Source organism: Pseudophryne corroboree, chromosome 3 (assembly GCF_028390025.1).
Source record: "Pseudophryne corroboree isolate aPseCor3 chromosome 3, aPseCor3.hap2, whole genome shotgun sequence".
NCBI lineage: Eukaryota > Metazoa > Chordata > Amphibia > Anura > Myobatrachidae > Pseudophryne > Pseudophryne corroboree.
In genome coordinates this window covers 140,424,267-140,443,174 of record NC_086446.1, presented here as the reverse complement: position 1 = coordinate 140,443,174, position 18,908 = coordinate 140,424,267, and the positions used below count along the sequence as shown (strand labels likewise).

Genomic DNA, 18,908 nt, shown 5'->3' with positions numbered 1-18,908 from the left:
AGCAAACTAGGCTGGAGAGCTCTTCTGTCTATATTTTGCAAACCTGCTCTTGTCCTCTCCAGCTGCTCCATGTAGATTTGACGTCTGGAAAGGTGCATAACCCACTGACAAGCAGGCACACTCCTGCATGAGTTTTCTCTCTCACTAGCTGGATGATACACAATCATTTGCATGTGCTCCACCTCCGACACACCAACCACCCAACCACCCAGTGACCAGAGCCACCCACAAGCCAACTGGCTCCGTGATTTAATTTGCACAGTGTAGTCATCCAGGCAGCATGTCCTTCTCAATGGAATACAATAATACAACAGTTAATAAGGCTATGGGTGTGGAGTGTAAGAGGGTGAGGGAATCACAAGCCCGAAGCTTTATTGAAAGACAGACACATATAAAGGGAGGATCAATAAATACAAAGATATCCTTTACTATAGAATGTAGTCCAATCCGGTCTTTCAACTCTTCCACAACTTAAAAACGGATAGTGTTCCCAAGCCTTCCATCCTGGAATATCTTCAGTCTCTCGCCAATGAAGAAAACAATCCCTCCAGCAGACTCTTCAACTACGATACAAGATCACAGCCAAAAGGGCGAGAAGCAACTACACTTGCGTTTAACCAAAATAGCTAAAACTTAGTGGAGGAAAGTGCAGTGCACCAAAACATAAGCTGACACAATCATGGAGAATGTGCCAGCATATATGCTCTTCTATCTATATTTTGCAAACCTGCTCTTGTCCCCTCCAGCTGCTCCATGTAGATTTGACGTCTGGCAAGGTGCATAACCCACTGACAAGCAGGCACACTCCTGCATGAGTTTTCACTCTCACTAGCTGGATGATACACATTCATTTGCATGTGCTCCACCTCCGACACACCGCCCACCCAACCACCCAGTCACCAGAGCCACCCACAAGCCAACTGGCTCCGTGACTTAATTTGCACAGTGCAGTCATCCAGGCAGCATGTCCTTCTCAATGGAATAATCTCTGGTTCCATGGAATCTTCCGCATTGGAATGCTGCGGAACAAAAAGGATTTAAACATTCAGCTTGCTAGCATTCAAAGTACCTGCGGCTTGGCTCTAGCACATGGGTCTTCATCCTGTGGCCCTCCAGCTGCTGTGAAACTACACATCCCAGCATGCCCTGCCACAGTTTTGCTATTAAGGTATGCTAAAACTGAGGCAGGGCATGCTGGGATGTGTAGTTCCACAGCAGCTGGAGGGTCGCAGGTTGAAGACCCATGTTCTAGCATGCCTGTTCTATGATGCATGTTCCGTGATGTCACAATCAGCTTGGAATGGGGTATCTAGCAGGCATTTGCTGACAGTCACTTGAGGTAGACACACATCAGGAGATGCAGCATATCGGAGGTCTTTGATGCCTTTCCAGCAAATGCACACCACCTGCTGCTGGTCTGGACACAAAACAATGCCCACAATCGAAGTCCCAAAATGCCCAACTACAGGATTCATGTAAGTAGTGAATTTAGGAATGAATTTAGAAGTAGGAAATTAAGTTAGTTCACAAGTACATTCAAATTCAGATCTAAAGTCTAGGTAGGCCTCACGTCCTGGCAGACCCCAGCATTTAAAAATGCCTTGATTAGAGGTAGGGAATTAAATGTAGATAAGAAGTAGACGCAAAATAAGACTCCACAGAGCAGTTATCAGGTGTCTTTATCAATTGTTGCATTTAAAAAATCAAGCAATTAGGGAACACAATGTTGCAACAATTTAACCCTATTTGCAAAATAGTACTAAATAAGTTTGTCGATGTAAGACATTTGCAAAGGCGCAAACAAAACACGCTGGAAAATCTGATCACAAGGTCAATTACGTCCCTGGGTGGGATTGAACCACCAACCTTTTGGTTAATAGCCGAACACACTAACCGATTGCGCCACAGAGACACTTTGCAAAAAGTACATACTGACAAAGGCTAATAAGCATTTATCTAGAACGTTTCCTAGAAAAACTTTAAAAAGTCAATAATCTGGAGAGTTTTTGTAAGATGTTTCTTCCATCAACCAACGAAGAAACACATTGGTACTTTTCCATGATGAGTGAGTGCTTCAGGTTCTCTTGCACTTACATGTGCAGCAGAGTACTGCAATGGAAGCATGCTGGGCCCATAACCCAGAGGTAGGCAGATTGAAACTATCCTCTGCTATATGCATTTTTTTTTGTTAATTAAAGTAATCCAAAACTGGGATTGATATTTTGGTTCTTTTATTTTTACTTAAAGTACAATAACTTTTACCATTTTAATTTGTTTTAATAGTATATTGACAGTATTGTTTTCTTTCAAAAATCCACTTAATTTTCTTTACCCTATTATTAAAATGGTAATTGACAAAAACAAACTACATTGTCACCAGAAGAGCAATACAAAATGTACACGTGATATATTAAAATCATCTTTCCAGCTTGAATTTCAATGATGCATTGGGGCAACGATTTTGTTAGCAACATCTTCACCCTTAAATAAAGATTTTCTTAATTCCTTACCTGTGTGCTAATTAGATATCACCTTGTTTTCACATTAAACAGACTTCCACATGAGAAAGCAGCAAGGATGCAGTGGCGTTAATGTTTCGTGGTGTCAACCCGTATTATTTCAGTAGACATTGAAATGAGGATGCATCTTGCTGCCTTTCCAATGAAGCAAATTTAATTTAGTAATAGGTGAAAAACCATCCCTACAAAGGTGTTAATCAGAGACTTGGCTTTGTGGACACTTTTCAGAGAACAAATTTGTTAGCATAAAAATAAAGCCAGAAAATGAAGAGCTGTTTAATCACTCAATTGGATTTTTTTGCCAGCATATTTCTTTTTCTCTGCAACCCACTGCTAAATTGTGCTACCTAGCTGTTTTTATAAAATCACTGAATCAAATCTAACTCTGATTACATCAGAGAAGGCCAGGTACCCTACACCATAAGAGGGGGTTTGAAATTTTGACTTGTCTACTTAAAGATCACCAAAATCTGATAACAAGGTCAATTACATCCCTGGGTGGGATTGAACCACCAACCTTTTGGTTTATAGCCGTACACACTAACTGATTGCGCCACAGAGACACTTTGCAAAAGTACATACTGACAAAGGCTAATAAGCATTCATCTAAAACGTTTCCTAGAAAAACTTTAAAAAGTCAATAATCTGGAGAGTTTTTGTAAGATGTTTCTTCCATCCACCAACGAAGAAACACATTGGTACTTTCCCATGATGAGTGAGTGCTTCAGGATCTCTTGCACTTACATGTGCAGCAGAGTACTGCAATGGAAGCATGCTGGGCCCATAACCCAGAGGTAGGCAGATTGAAACTATCCTTTGCTATATGCATTTTTTTTTGTTAATTTAAGTAATCAAAACTGGGATTGATATTTTTGCTCTTTTATTTTTACTTAAAGTACAATAACTTTTACCATTTTAATTTGTTTTAATAGTATATTGACAGTATAGTTTTCTTTAAAAAATCCACTTAATTTTCTTTACCCTATTATTAAAAGGGTAATTGACAAAAACAAACTACATTGTCACCAGAAGAGCAATACAAAATGTACAAGTGATATATTAAAATCATCTTTCCAGCTTGAATTTCAATGATGCATTGGGGCAACGATTTTGTGAGAAACATCTTCACCCTTAAATAAAGATTTTCTTAATTCCTTACCTGTGTGCTAATTAGATATCACCTTGTTTTCACATTAAACAGACTTCCACATGAGAAAGCAGCAAGGATGCAGTGGCGTTAATGTTTCCTGGTGTCAACCTGTGTTATTTCAGTAGACATTGAAATGAGGATGCATCTTGCTGCCTTTCCAATGAAGCAAGTTTAATTTAGTAATAGGTGAAAAACCATCCCTACAAAGGTGTTAATCAGAGACTTGGCTTTGTGGACACTTTTCAGAGAACAAATTTGTTAGCATAAAAATAAAGCCAGAAAATAAAGAGCTGTTTAATCACTCAATTGGATTTTTTTTGCCAGCATATTTATTTTTCTCTGCAACCCACTGCTAAATTGTGCTTCCTAGCTGTTTTTATAAAATCAATGAATCAAATCTAACTCTGATTACATCAGAGAAGGCCAGGTACCCTACACCATAACAGGGATTTGAAATTTTGACTTGTCTACTTAAAGATCACCAAAATCTGATAACAAGGTCAATTACGTCCCTGGGTGGGATTGAACCACCAACCTTTTGGTTAGTAGCTGGACACACTAACCGATTGCGCCACAGAGACACTTTGCAAAAAGTACCTACTGACAAAGGCATACATCTAGAACGTTTCCTAGAAAAACTTTAAAAAGTCAATAATCTGGAGAGTTGTTGTAAGATGTTTCTTCCATCAACCAACGAAGAAACACATTGGTACTTTCCCATGATGACTGAGTGCTTCAGGATCTCTTGCACTTACATGTGCAGCAGAGTACTGCAATGGAAGCATGCTGAGCCCATAACCCAGAGGTAGGCAGATTGAAACTATCCTTTGCTATATGCATTTTTTTTTGTTAATTTAAGTAATCAAAACTGGGATTGATATTTTGGCTCTTTTATTTTTACTTAAAGTACAATAACTTTTACCATTTTAATTTGTTTTAATAGTATATTGACAGTATAGTTTTCTTTAAAAAATCCACTTAATTTTCTTTACCCTATTATTAAAAGGGTAATTGACAAAAACAAACTACATTGTCACCAGAAGAGCAATACAAAATGTACAAGTGATATATTAAAATCATCTTTCCAGCTTGAATTTCAATGATGCATTGGGGCAACGATTTTGTGAGAAACATCTTCACCCTTAAATAAAGATTTTCTTAATTCCTTACCTGTGTGCTAATTAGATATCACCTTGTTTTCACATTAAACAGACTTCTACATGAGAAAGCAGCAAGGATGCAGTGGCGTTAATGTTTCCTGGTGTCAACCCGTATTATTTCAGTAGACATTGAAATGAGGATGCATCTTGCTGCCTTTCCAATGAAGCAAATTTAATTTAGTAATAGGTGAAAAACCATCCCTACAAAGGTGTTAATCAGAGACTTGGCTTTGTGGACACTTTTCAAAGAACAAATTTGTTAGCATAAAAATAAAGCCAGAAAATGAAGAGCTGTTTAATCACTCAATTGGATTTTTTTGCCAGCATATTTCTTTTTCTCTTCAACCCACTGCTAAATTGTGCTTCCTAGCTGTTTTTATAAAATCACTGAATCAAATCTGATTACATCAGAGAAGGCCAGGTACCCTACACCATAAGAGGGGGTTTGAAATTTTGACTTGTCTACTTAAAGATCACCAAAATCTGATAACAAGGTCAATTACGTCCCTGGTTGGGATTGAACCACCAACCTTTTGGTTAATAGCCGTGCACACTAACTGATTGCGCCACAGAGACACTTTGCAAAAGTCCATACTGACAAAGGCTAATAAGCATTCATCTAAAACGTTTCCTAGAAAAACTTTAAAAAGTCAATAATCTGGAGAGTTTTTGTAAGATGTTTCTTCCATCAACCAACGAAGAAACACATTGGTACTTTCCCATGATGAGTGAGTGCTTCAGGATCTCTTGCACTTACATGTGCAGCAGAGTACAGCAATGGAAGCATGCTGGGCCCATAACCCAGCGGTAGGCAGATTGAAACTATCCTTTGCTATATGCATTTTTTTTTTGTTAATTAAAGTAATCCAAAACTGGGATTGATATTCCGGCTCTTTTATTTTTACTTAAAGTACAATAACTTTTACCATTTTAATTTGTTTTAATAGTATATTGACAGTATTGTTTTCTTTCAAAAATCCACTTAATTTTCTTTACCCTATTATTAAAATGGTAATTGACAAAAACAAACTACATTGTCACCAGAAGAGCAATACAAAATGTACAAGTGATATATTAAAATCATCTTTCCAGCTTGAATTTCAATGATGCATTGGGGCAACGATTTTGTGAGAAACATCTTCACCCTTAAATAAAGATTTTCTTAATTCCTTACCTGTGTGCTAATTAGATATCACCTTGTTTTCACATTAAACAGACTTCCACATGAGAAAGCAGCAAGGATACAGTGGCGTTAATGTTTCCTGGTGTCAACCTGTATTATTTCAGTAGACATTGAAATGAGGATGCATCTTGCTGCCTTTCCAATGAAGCAAGTTTAATTTAGTAATAGGTGAAAAACCATCCCTACAAAGGTGTTAATCAGAGACTTGGCTTTGTGGACACTTTTCAAAGAACAAATTTGTTAGCATAAAAATAAAGACAGAAAATGAAGAGCTGTTTAATCACTCAATTGGATTTTTTTTGGCAGCATATTTCTTTTTCTCTGCAACCCACTGCTAAATTGTGCTTCCTAGCTGTTTTTATAAAATCACTGAATCAAATCTTACTCTGATTACATCAGAGAAGGCCAGGTACCCTACACCATAACAGGGGGTTTGAAATTTTGACTTGTCTACTTAAAGATCACCAAAATCTGATAACAAGGTCAATTACGTCCCTGGTTGGGATTGAACCACCAACCTTTTGGTTAGTAGCCGGACACACTAACCGATTGCGCCACAGAGACACTTTGCAAAAAGTACATACTGACAAAGGCTAATAAGCATACATCTAGAACGTTTCCTAGAAAAACTTTAAAAAGTCAATAATCTGGAGAGTTTTTGTAAGATGTTTCTTCCATCAACCAATGAAGAAACACATTGGTACTTTCCCATGATGAGTGAGTGCTTCAGGATCTCTTGCACTTACATGTGCAGCAGAGTACTGCAATGGAAGCATGCTGGGCCCATAACCCAGAGGTAGGCAGATTGAAACTATCCTTTGCTATATGCATTTTTTTTTGTTAATTTAAGTAATCAAAACTGGGATTGATATTTTTGCTCTTTTATTATTACTTAAAGTACAATAACTTTTACCATTTTAATTTGTTTTAATAGTATATTGACAGTATAGTTTTCTTTAAAAAATCCACTTAATTTTCTTTACCCTATTATTAAAAGGGTAATTGACAAAAACAAACTACATTGTCACCAGAAGAGCAATACAAAATGTACAAGTGATATATTAAAATCATATTTCCAGCTTGAATTTCAATGATGCATTGGGGCAACGATTTTGTGAGAAACATCTTCACCCTTAAATAAAGATTTTCTTAATTCCTTACCTGTGTGCTAATTAGATATCACCTTGTTTTCACATTAAACAGACTTCTACATGAGAAAGCAGCAAGGATGCAGTGGCGTTAATGTTTCCTGGTGTCAACCTGTATTATTTCAGTAGACATTGAAATGAGGATGCATCTTGCTGCCTTTCCAATGAAGCAAGTTTAATTTAGTAATAGGTGAAAAACCATCCCTACAAAGGTGTTAATCAGAGACTTGGCTTTGTGGACACTTTTCAAAGAACAAATTTGTTAGCATAAAAATAAAGACAGAAAATGAAGAGCTGTTTAATCACTCAATTGGATTTTTTTTGGCAGCATATTTCTTTTTCTCTGCAACCCACTGCTAAATTGTGCTTCCTAGCTGTTTTTATAAAATCACTGAATCAAATCTTACTCTGATTACATCAGAGAAGGCCAGGTACCCTACACCATAACAGGGGGTTTGAAATTTTGACTTGTCTACTTAAAGATCACCAAAATCTGATAACAAGGTCAATTATGTCCCTGGTTGGGATTGAACCACCAACCTTTTGGTTAGTAGCCGGACACACTAACCGATTGCGCCACAGAGACACTTTGCAAAAAGTACATACTGACAAAGGCTAATAAGCATACATCTAGAACGTTTCCTAGAAAAACTTTAAAAAGTCAATAATCTGGAGAGTTTTTGTAAGATGTTTCTTCCATCAACCAATGAAGAAACACATTGGTACTTTCCCATGATGAGTGAGTGCTTCAGGATCTCTTGCACTTACATGTGCAGCAGAGTACTGCAATGGAAGCATGCTGGGCCCATAACCCAGAGGTAGGCAGATTGAAACTATCCTTTGCTATATGCATTTTTTTTTGTTAATTTAAGTAATCAAAACTGGGATTGATATTTTTGCTCTTTTATTATTACTTAAAGTACAATAACTTTTACCATTTTAATTTGTTTTAATAGTATATTGACAGTATAGTTTTCTTTAAAAAATCCACTTAATTTTCTTTACCCTATTATTAAAAGGGTAATTGACAAAAACAAACTACATTGTCACCAGAAGAGCAATACAAAATGTACAAGTGATATATTAAAATCATATTTCCAGCTTGAATTTCAATGATGCATTGGGGCAACGATTTTGTGAGAAACATCTTCACCCTTAAATAAAGATTTTCTTAATTCCTTACCTGTGTGCTAATTAGATATCACCTTGTTTTCACATTAAACAGACTTCTACATGAGAAAGCAGCAAGGATGCAGTGGCGTTAATGTTTCCTGGTGTCAACCTGTATTATTTCAGTAGACATTGAAATGAGGATGCATCTTGCTGCCTTTCCAATGAAGCAAGTTTAATTTAGTAATAGGTGAAAAACCATCCCTACAAAGGTGTTAATCAGAGACTTGGCTTTGTGGACACTTTTCAGAGAACAAATTTGTTAGCATAAAAATAAAGCCAGAAAATGAAGAGCTGTTTAATCACTCAATTGGATTTTTTTTGCCAGCATATTTCTTTTTCTCTGCAACCCACTGCTAAATTGTGCTTCCTAGCTGTTTTTATAAAATCACTGAATCAATTCTAACTCTGATTACATCAGAGAAGGCCAGGTACCCTACATCATAACAGGGGGTTTGAAATTTTGACTTGTCTACTTAAAGATCACCAAAATCTGATAAGGTCAATTACGTCCCTGGTTGGGATTGAACCACCAACCTTTTGGTTAGTAGCCGGACACACTAACCGATTGCGCCACAGAGACACTTCGCAAAAAGTACATACTGACAAAGGCTAATAAGCATACATCTAGAACGTTTCCTAGAAAAACTTTAAAAAGTCAATAATCTGGAGAGTTTTTGTAAAATGTTTCTTCCATCAACCAACGAAGAAACACATTGGTACTTTCCCATGATGAGTGAGTGCTTCAGGATCTCTTGCACTTACATGTGCAGCAGAGTACTGCAATGGAAGCATGCTGGGCCCATAACCCAGAGGTAGGCAGATTGAAACTACCCTTTGCTATATGCATTTTTTTTGTTAATTTAAGTAATCAAAACTGGGATTGATATTTTTGCTCTTTTATTTTTACTTGAAGTACAATAACTTTTACCATTTTAATTTGTTTGAATAGTATATTGACAGTATAGTTTTCTTTAAAAAAATCCACTTAATTTTCTTTACCCTATTATTAAAAGGGTAATTGACAAAAACAAACTACATTGTCACCAGAAGAGCAATACAAAATGTACAAGTGATATATTAAAATCATCTTTCCAGCTTGAATTTCAATGATGCATTGGGGCAACGATTTTGTGAGAAACATCTTCACCCTTAAATAAAGATTTTCTTAATTCCTTACCTGTGTGCTAATTAGATATCACCTTGTTTTCACATTAAACAGACTTCCACATGAGAAAGCAGCAAGGATGCAGTGGCGTTAATGTTTCCTGGTGTCAACCTGTGTTATTTCAGTAGACATTGAAATGAGGATGCATCTTGCTGCCTTTCCAATGAAGCAAGTTTAATTTAGTAATAGGTGAAAAACCATCCCTACAAAGGTGTTAATCAGAGACTTGGCTTTGTGGACACTTTTCAGAGAACAAATTTGTTAGCATAAAAATAAAGCCAGAAAATAAAGAGCTGTTTAATCACTCAATTGGATTTTTTTTGCCAGCATATTTATTTTTCTCTGCAACCCACTGCTAAATTGTGCTTCCTAGCTGTTTTTATAAAATCAATGAATCAAATCTAACTCTGATTACATCAGAGAAGGCCAGGTACCCTACACCATAACAGGGGGTTTGAAATTTTGACTTGTCTACTTAAAGATCACCAAAATCTGATAACAAGGTCAATTACGTCCCTGGGTGGGATTGAACCACCAACCTTTTGGTTAGTAGCTGGACACACTAACCGATTGCGCCACAGAGACACTTTGCAAAAAGTACCTACTGACAAAGGCATACATCTAGAACGTTTCCTAGAAAAACTTTAAAAAGTCAATAATCTGGAGAGTTGTTGTAAGATGTTTCTTCCATCAACCAACGAAGAAACACATTGGTACTTTCCCATGATGACTGAGTGCTTCAGGATCTCTTGCACTTACATGTGCAGCAGAGTACTGCAATGGAAGCATGCTGAGCCCATAACCCAGAGGTAGGCAGATTGAAACTATCCTTTGCTATATGCATTTTTTTTTGTTAATTTAAGTAATCAAAACTGGGATTGATATTTTGGCTCTTTTATTTTTACTTAAAGTACAATAACTTTTACCATTTTAATTTGTTTTAATAGTATATTGACAGTATAGTTTTCTTTAAAAAATCCACTTAATTTTCTTTACCCTATTATTAAAAGGGTAATTGACAAAAACAAACTACATTGTCACCAGAAGAGCAATACAAAATGTACAAGTGATATATTAAAATCATCTTTCCAGCTTGAATTTCAATGATGCATTGGGGCAACGATTTTGTGAGAAACATCTTCACCCTTAAATAAAGATTTTCTTAATTCCTTACCTGTGTGCTAATTAGATATCACCTTGTTTTCACATTAAACAGACTTCTACATGAGAAAGCAGCAAGGATGCAGTGGCGTTAATGTTTCCTGGTGTCAACCCGTATTATTTCAGTAGACATTGAAATGAGGATGCATCTTGCTGCCTTTCCAATGAAGCAAATTTAATTTAGTAATAGGTGAAAAACCATCCCTACAAAGGTGTTAATCAGAGACTTGGCTTTGTGGACACTTTTCAAAGAACAAATTTGTTAGCATAAAAATAAAGCCAGAAAATGAAGAGCTGTTTAATCACTCAATTGGATTTTTTTTGGCAGCATATTTCTTTTTCTCTGCAACCCACTGCTAAATTGTGCTTCCTAGCTGTTTTTATAAAATCACTGAATCAAATCTTACTCTGATTACATCAGAGAAGGCCAGGTACCCTACACCATAAGAGGGGGTTTGAAATTTTGACTTGTCTACTTAAAGATCACCAAAATCTGATAACAAGGTCAATTACGTCCCTGGATGGGATTGAACCACCAACCTTTTGGTTAGTAGCCGGACACACTAACCGATTGCGCCACAGAGACACTTTGCAAAAAGTACGTACTGACAAAGTCTAATAAGCATACATCTAGAACGTTTCCTAGAAAAACTTTAAAAAGTCAATAATCTGGAGAGTTTTTGTAAGATGTTTCTTCCATCAACCAATGAAGAAACACATTGGTACTTTCCCATGATGAGTGAGTGCTTCAGGATCTCTTGCACTTACATGTGCAGCAGAGTACTGCAATGGAAGCATGCTGGGCCCATAACCCAGAGGTAGGCAGATTGAAACTATCCTTTGCTATATGCATTTTTTTTTGTTAATTTAAGTAATCAAAACTGGGATTGATATTTTTGCTCTTTTATTATTACTTAAAGTACAATAACTTTTACCATTTTAATTTGTTTTAATAGTATATTGACAGTATAGTTTTCTTTAAAAAATCCACTTAATTTTCTTTACCCTATTATTAAAAGGGTAATTGACAAAAACAAACTACATTGTCACCAGAAGAGCAATACAAAATGTACAAGTGATATATTAAAATCATATTTCCAGCTTGAATTTCAATGATGCATTGGGGCAACGATTTTGTGAGAAACATCTTCACCCTTAAATAAAGATTTTCTTAATTCCTTACCTGTGTGCTAATTAGATATCACCTTGTTTTCACATTAAACAGACTTCTACATGAGAAAGCAGCAAGGATGCAGTGGCGTTAATGTTTCCTGGTGTCAACCTGTATTATTTCAGTAGACATTGAAATGAGGATGCATCTTGCTGCCTTTCCAATGAAGCAAGTTTAATTTAGTAATAGGTGAAAAACCATCCCTACAAAGGTGTTAATCAGAGACTTGGCTTTGTGGACACTTTTCAGAGAACAAATTTGTTAGCATAAAAATAAAGCCAGAAAATGAAGAGCTGTTTAATCACTCAATTGGATTTTTTTTGCCAGCATATTTCTTTTTCTCTGCAACCCACTGCTAAATTGTGCTTCCTAGCTGTTTTTATAAAATCACTGAATCAATTCTAACTCTGATTACATCAGAGAAGGCCAGGTACCCTACATCATAACAGGGGGTTTGAAATTTTGACTTGTCTACTTAAAGATCACCAAAATCTGATAAGGTCAATTACTTCCCTGGTTGGGATTGAACCACCAACCTTTTAGTTAGTAGCCGGACACACTAACCGATTGCGCCACAGAGACACTTCGCAAAAAGTACATACTGACAAAGGCTAATAAGCATACATCTAGAACGTTTCCTAGAAAAACTTTAAAAAGTCAATAATCTGGAGAGTTTTTGTAAAATGTTTCTTCCATCAACCAACGAAGAAACACATTGGTACTTTCCCATGATGAGTGAGTGCTTCAGGATCTCTTGCACTTACATGTGCAGCAGAGTACTGCAATGGAAGCATGCTGGGCCCATAACCCAGAGGTAGGCAGATTGAAACTACCCTTTGCTATATGCATTTTTTTTGTTAATTTAAGTAATCAAAACTGGGATTGATATTTTTGCTCTTTTATTTTTACTTGAAGTACAATAACTTTTACCATTTTAATTTGTTTGAATAGTATATTGACAGTATAGTTTTCTTTAAAAAAATCCACTTAATTTTCTTTACCCTATTATTAAAAGGGTAATTGACAAAAACAAACTACATTGTCACCAGAAGAGCAATACAAAATGTACAAGTGATATATTAAAATCATCTTTCCAGCTTGAATTTCAATGATGCATTGGGGCAACGATTTTGTGAGAAACATCTTCACCCTTAAATAAAGATTTTCTTAATTCCTTACCTGTGTGCTAATTAGATATCACCTTGTTTTCACATTAAACAGACTTCCACATGAGAAAGCAGCAAGGATGCAGTGGCGTTAATGTTTCCTGGTGTCAACCTGTGTTATTTCAGTAGACATTGAAATGAGGATGCATCTTGCTGCCTTTCCAATGAAGCAAGTTTAATTTAGTAATAGGTGAAAAACCATCCCTACAAAGGTGTTAATCAGAGACTTGGCTTTGTGGACACTTTTCAGAGAACAAATTTGTTAGCATAAAAATAAAGCCAGAAAATAAAGAGCTGTTTAATCACTCAATTGGATTTTTTTTGCCAGCATATTTATTTTTCTCTGCAACCCACTGCTAAATTGTGCTTCCTAGCTGTTTTTATAAAATCAATGAATCAAATCTAACTCTGATTACATCAGAGAAGGCCAGGTACCCTACACCATAACAGGGGGTTTGAAATTTTGACTTGTCTACTTAAAGATCACCAAAATCTGATAACAAGGTCAATTACGTCCCTGGGTGGGATTGAACCACCAACCTTTTGGTTAGTAGCTGGACACACTAACCGATTGCGCCACAGAGACACTTTGCAAAAAGTACCTACTGACAAAGGCATACATCTAGAACGTTTCCTAGAAAAACTTTAAAAAGTCAATAATCTGGAGAGTTGTTGTAAGATGTTTCTTCCATCAACCAACGAAGAAACACATTGGTACTTTCCCATGATGACTGAGTGCTTCAGGATCTCTTGCACTTACATGTGCAGCAGAGTACTGCAATGGAAGCATGCTGAGCCCATAACCCAGAGGTAGGCAGATTGAAACTATCCTTTGCTATATGCATTTTTTTTTGTTAATTTAAGTAATCAAAACTGGGATTGATATTTTGGCTCTTTTATTTTTACTTAAAGTACAATAACTTTTACCATTTTAATTTGTTTTAATAGTATATTGACAGTATAGTTTTCTTTAAAAAATCCACTTAATTTTCTTTACCCTATTATTAAAAGGGTAATTGACAAAAACAAACTACATTGTCACCAGAAGAGCAATACAAAATGTACAAGTGATATATTAAAATCATCTTTCCAGCTTGAATTTCAATGATGCATTGGGGCAACGATTTTGTGAGAAACATCTTCACCCTTAAATAAAGATTTTCTTAATTCCTTACCTGTGTGCTAATTAGATATCACCTTGTTTTCACATTAAACAGACTTCTACATGAGAAAGCAGCAAGGATGCAGTGGCGTTAATGTTTCCTGGTGTCAACCCGTATTATTTCAGTAGACATTGAAATGAGGATGCATCTTGCTGCCTTTCCAATGAAGCAAATTTAATTTAGTAATAGGTGAAAAACCATCCCTACAAAGGTGTTAATCAGAGACTTGGCTTTGTGGACACTTTTCAAAGAACAAATTTGTTAGCATAAAAATAAAGCCAGAAAATGAAGAGCTGTTTAATCACTCAATTGGATTTTTTTGCCAGCATATTTCTTTTTCTCTTCAACCCACTGCTAAATTGTGCTTCCTAGCTGTTTTTATAAAATCACTGAATCAAATCTGATTACATCAGAGAAGGCCAGGTACCCTACACCATAAGAGGGGGTTTGAAATTTTGACTTGTCTACTTAAAGATCACCAAAATCTGATAACAAGGTCAATTACGTCCCTGGTTGGGATTGAACCACCAACCTTTTGGTTAATAGCCGTGCACACTAACTGATTGCGCCACAGAGACACTTTGCAAAAGTCCATACTGACAAAGGCTAATAAGCATTCATCTAAAACGTTTCCTAGAAAAACTTTAAAAAGTCAATAATCTGGAGAGTTTTTGTAAGATGTTTCTTCCATCAACCAACGAAGAAACACATTGGTACTTTCCCATGATGAGTGAGTGCTTCAGGATCTCTTGCACTTACATGTGCAGCAGAGTACAGCAATGGAAGCATGCTGGGCCCATAACCCAGCGGTAGGCAGATTGAAACTATCCTTTGCTATATGCATTTTTTTTTTGTTAATTAAAGTAATCCAAAACTGGGATTGATATTCCGGCTCTTTTATTTTTACTTAAAGTACAATAACTTTTACCATTTTAATTTGTTTTAATAGTATATTGACAGTATTGTTTTCTTTCAAAAATCCACTTAATTTTCTTTACCCTATTATTAAAATGGTAATTGACAAAAACAAACTACATTGTCACCAGAAGAGCAATACAAAATGTACAAGTGATATATTAAAATCATCTTTCCAGCTTGAATTTCAATGATGCATTGGGGCAACGATTTTGTGAGAAACATCTTCACCCTTAAATAAAGATTTTCTTAATTCCTTACCTGTGTGCTAATTAGATATCACCTTGTTTTCACATTAAACAGACTTCCACATGAGAAAGCAGCAAGGGTACAGTGGCGTTAATGTTTCCTGGTGTCAACCTGTATTATTTCAGTAGACATTGAAATGAGGATGCATCTTGCTGCCTTTCCAATGAAGCAAGTTTAATTTAGTAATAGGTGAAAAACCATCCCTACAAAGGTGTTAATCAGAGACTTGGCTTTGTGGACACTTTTCAAAGAACAAATTTGTTAGCATAAAAATAAAGACAGAAAATGAAGAGCTGTTTAATCACTCAATTGGATTTTTTTTGGCAGCATATTTCTTTTTCTCGGCAGCATATTTCTTTTTCTCTGCAACCCACTGCTAAATTGTGCTTCCTAGCTGTTTTTATAAAATCACTGAATCAAATCTTACTCTGATTACATCAGAGAAGGCCAGGTACCCTACACCATAACAGGGGGTTTGAAATTTTGACTTGTCTACTTAAAGATCACCAAAATCTGATAACAAGGTCAATTACGTCCCTGGTTGGGATTGAACCACCAACCTTTTGGTTAGTAGCCGGATACACTAACCGATTGCGCCACAGAGACACTTTGCAAAAAGTACATACTGACAAAGTCTAATAAGCATACATCTAGAACGTTTCCTAGAAAAACTTTAAAAAGTCAATAATCTGGAGAGTTTTTGTAAGATGTTTCTTCCATCAACCAATGAAGAAACACATTGGTACTTTCCCATGATGAGTGAGTGCTTCAGGATCTCTTGCACTTACATGTGCAGCAGAGTACTGCAATGGAAGCATGCTGGGCCCATAACCCAGAGGTAGGCAGATTGAAACTATCCTTTGCTATATGCATTTTTTTTTGTTAATTTAAGTAATCAAAACTGGGATTGATATTTTTGCTCTTTTATTATTACTTAAAGTACAATAACTTTTACCATTTTAATTTGTTTTAATAGTATATTGACAGTATAGTTTTCTTTAAAAAAATCCACTTAATTTTCTTTACCCTATTATTAAAAGGGTAATTGACAAAAACAAACTACATTGTCACCAGAAGAGCAATACAAAATGTACAAGTGATATATTAAAATCATATTTCCAGCTTGAATTTCAATGATGCATTGGGGCAACGATTTTGTGAGAAACATCTTCACCCTTAAATAAATATTTTCTTAATTCCTTACCTGTGTGCTAATTAGATATCACCTTGTTTTCACATTAAACAGACTTCTACATGAGAAAGCAGCAAGGATGCAGTGGCGTTAATGTTTCCTGGTGTCAACCTGTATTATTTCAGTAGACATTGAAATGAGGATGCATCTTGCTGCCTTTCCAATGAAGCAAGTTTAATTTAGTAATAGGTGAAAAACCATCCCTACAAAGGTGTTAATCAGAGACTTGGCTTTGTGGACACTTTTCAGAGAACAAATTTGTTAGCATAAAAATAAAGCCAGAAAATGAAGAGCTGTTTAATCACTCAATTGGATTTTTTTTGCCAGCATATTTCTTTTTCTCTGCAACCCACTGCTAAATTGTGCTTCCTAGCTGTTTTTATAAAATCACTGAATCAATTCTAACTCTGATTACATCAGAGAAGGCCAGGTACCCTACATCATAACAGGGGGTTTGAAATTTTGACTTGTCTACTTAAAGATCACCAAAATCTGATAAGGTCAATTACGTCCCTGGTTGGGATTGAACCACCAACCTTTTGGTTAGTAGCCGGACACACTAACCGATTGCGCCACAGAGACACTTCGCAAAAAGTACATACTGACAAAGGCTAATAAGCATACATCTAGAACGTTTCCTAGAAAAACTTTAAAAAGTCAATAATCTGGAGAGTTTTTGTAAAATGTTTCTTCCATCAACCAACGAAGAAACACATTGGTACTTTCCCATGATGAGTGAGTGCTTCAGGATCTCTTGCACTTACATGTGCAGCAGAGTACTGCAATGGAAGCATGCTGGGCCCATAACCCAGAGGTAGGCAGATTGAAACTATCCTTTGCTATATGCATTTTTTTTGTTAATTTAAGTAATCAAAACTGGGATTGATATTTTTGCTCTTTTATTTTTACTTGAAGTACAATAACTTTTACCATTTTAATTTGTTTGAATAGTATATTGACAGTATAGTTTTCTTTAAAAAAATCCACTTAATTTTCTTTACCCTATTATTAAAAGGGTAATTGACAAAAACAAACTACATTGTCACCAGAAGAGCAATACAAAATGTACAAGTGATTTATTAAAATCATCTTTCCAGCTTGAATCTCAATGATGCATTGGGGCAACGATTTTGTGAGAAACATCTTCACCCTTAAATAAAGATTTTCTTAATTCCTTACCTGTGTGCTAATTAGATATCACCTTGTTTTCACATTAAACAGACTTCCACATGAGAAAGCAGCAAGGATGCAGTGGCGTTAATGTTTCCTGGTGTTAATCTGTATTATTTCAGTAGAAATTGAAATGAGGATGCATCTTGCTGCCTTTCCAATGAAGCAAGTTTAATTTAGTAATAAGTGAAAAACCATCCCTACAAAGGTGTTAATCAGAGACTTGGCTTTGTGGACACTTTTCAGAGAACAAATTTGTTAGCATAAAAATAAAGCCAGAAAATGAAGAGCTGTTTAATCACTCAATTGGATTTTTTTTGCCAGCATATTTCTTTTTCTCTGCAACCCACTGCTAAATTGTGCTTCCTATCTGTTTTTATAAAATCACTGAATCAAATCTAACTCTGATTACATCAGAGAAGGCCAGGTACCCTACACCATAACAGGGGGTTTGAAATTTTGACTTGTCTACTTAAAGATCACCAAAATCTGATAACAAGGTCAATTACGTCCCTGGGTGGGATTGAACCACCAACCTTTTGGTTAGTAGCCAGACACACTAACCGATTGCGCCACAGAGACACTTTGTAAAAATGCATACTGACAAAGGCTAATAAGCATACATCTAGAACGTTTCCTAGAAAAACTTTAAAAAGTCAATAATCTGGAGAGTTTTTGTAAGATGTTTCTTCCATCAACCAACGAAGAAACACATTGGTACTTTCCCATGATGAGTGAGTGCTTCAGGATCTCTTGCACTTACATGTGCAGCAGAGTACTGCAATGGAAGCATAACCCAGAGGTAGGCATATTGAAACTATCCTTTGCTATATGCATTTTTTTTTGTTAATTTAAGTAATCAAAACTGGGATTGATATTTTTGCTCTTTTATTTTTACTTAAAGTACAATAACTTTTGCCATTTTAATTTGTTTTAATAGTATATTGACAGTATAGTTTTCTTTAAAAAATCCACTTAATTTTCTTTACCCTATTATTAAAAGGGTAATTGACAAAAACAAACTACATTGTCACCAGAAGAGCAATACAAAATGTACAAGTGATATATTAAAATCATCTTTCCAGCTTGAATTTCAATGATGCATTGGGGCAACGATTTTGTGAGAAACATCTTCACCCTTAAATAAAGATTTTCTTAATTCCTTACCTGTGTGCTAATTAGATATCACCTTGTTTTCACATTAAACAGACTTCCACATGAGA

General features: G+C 35.8%; 1 non-coding gene across 1 annotated transcript; it reads right to left on the bottom strand.

Annotated features, from left to right (window-relative positions):
- Positions 1 to 18,193: 18,193 nt before the first annotated feature.
- Positions 18,194 to 18,267, bottom strand: TRNAS-ACU (transfer RNA serine (anticodon ACU)). The gene has a single exon. It is a non-coding gene; the product is annotated as a tRNA-Ser (tRNA).
- Between the last annotated feature and the right edge of the window lie 641 nt (positions 18,268 to 18,908).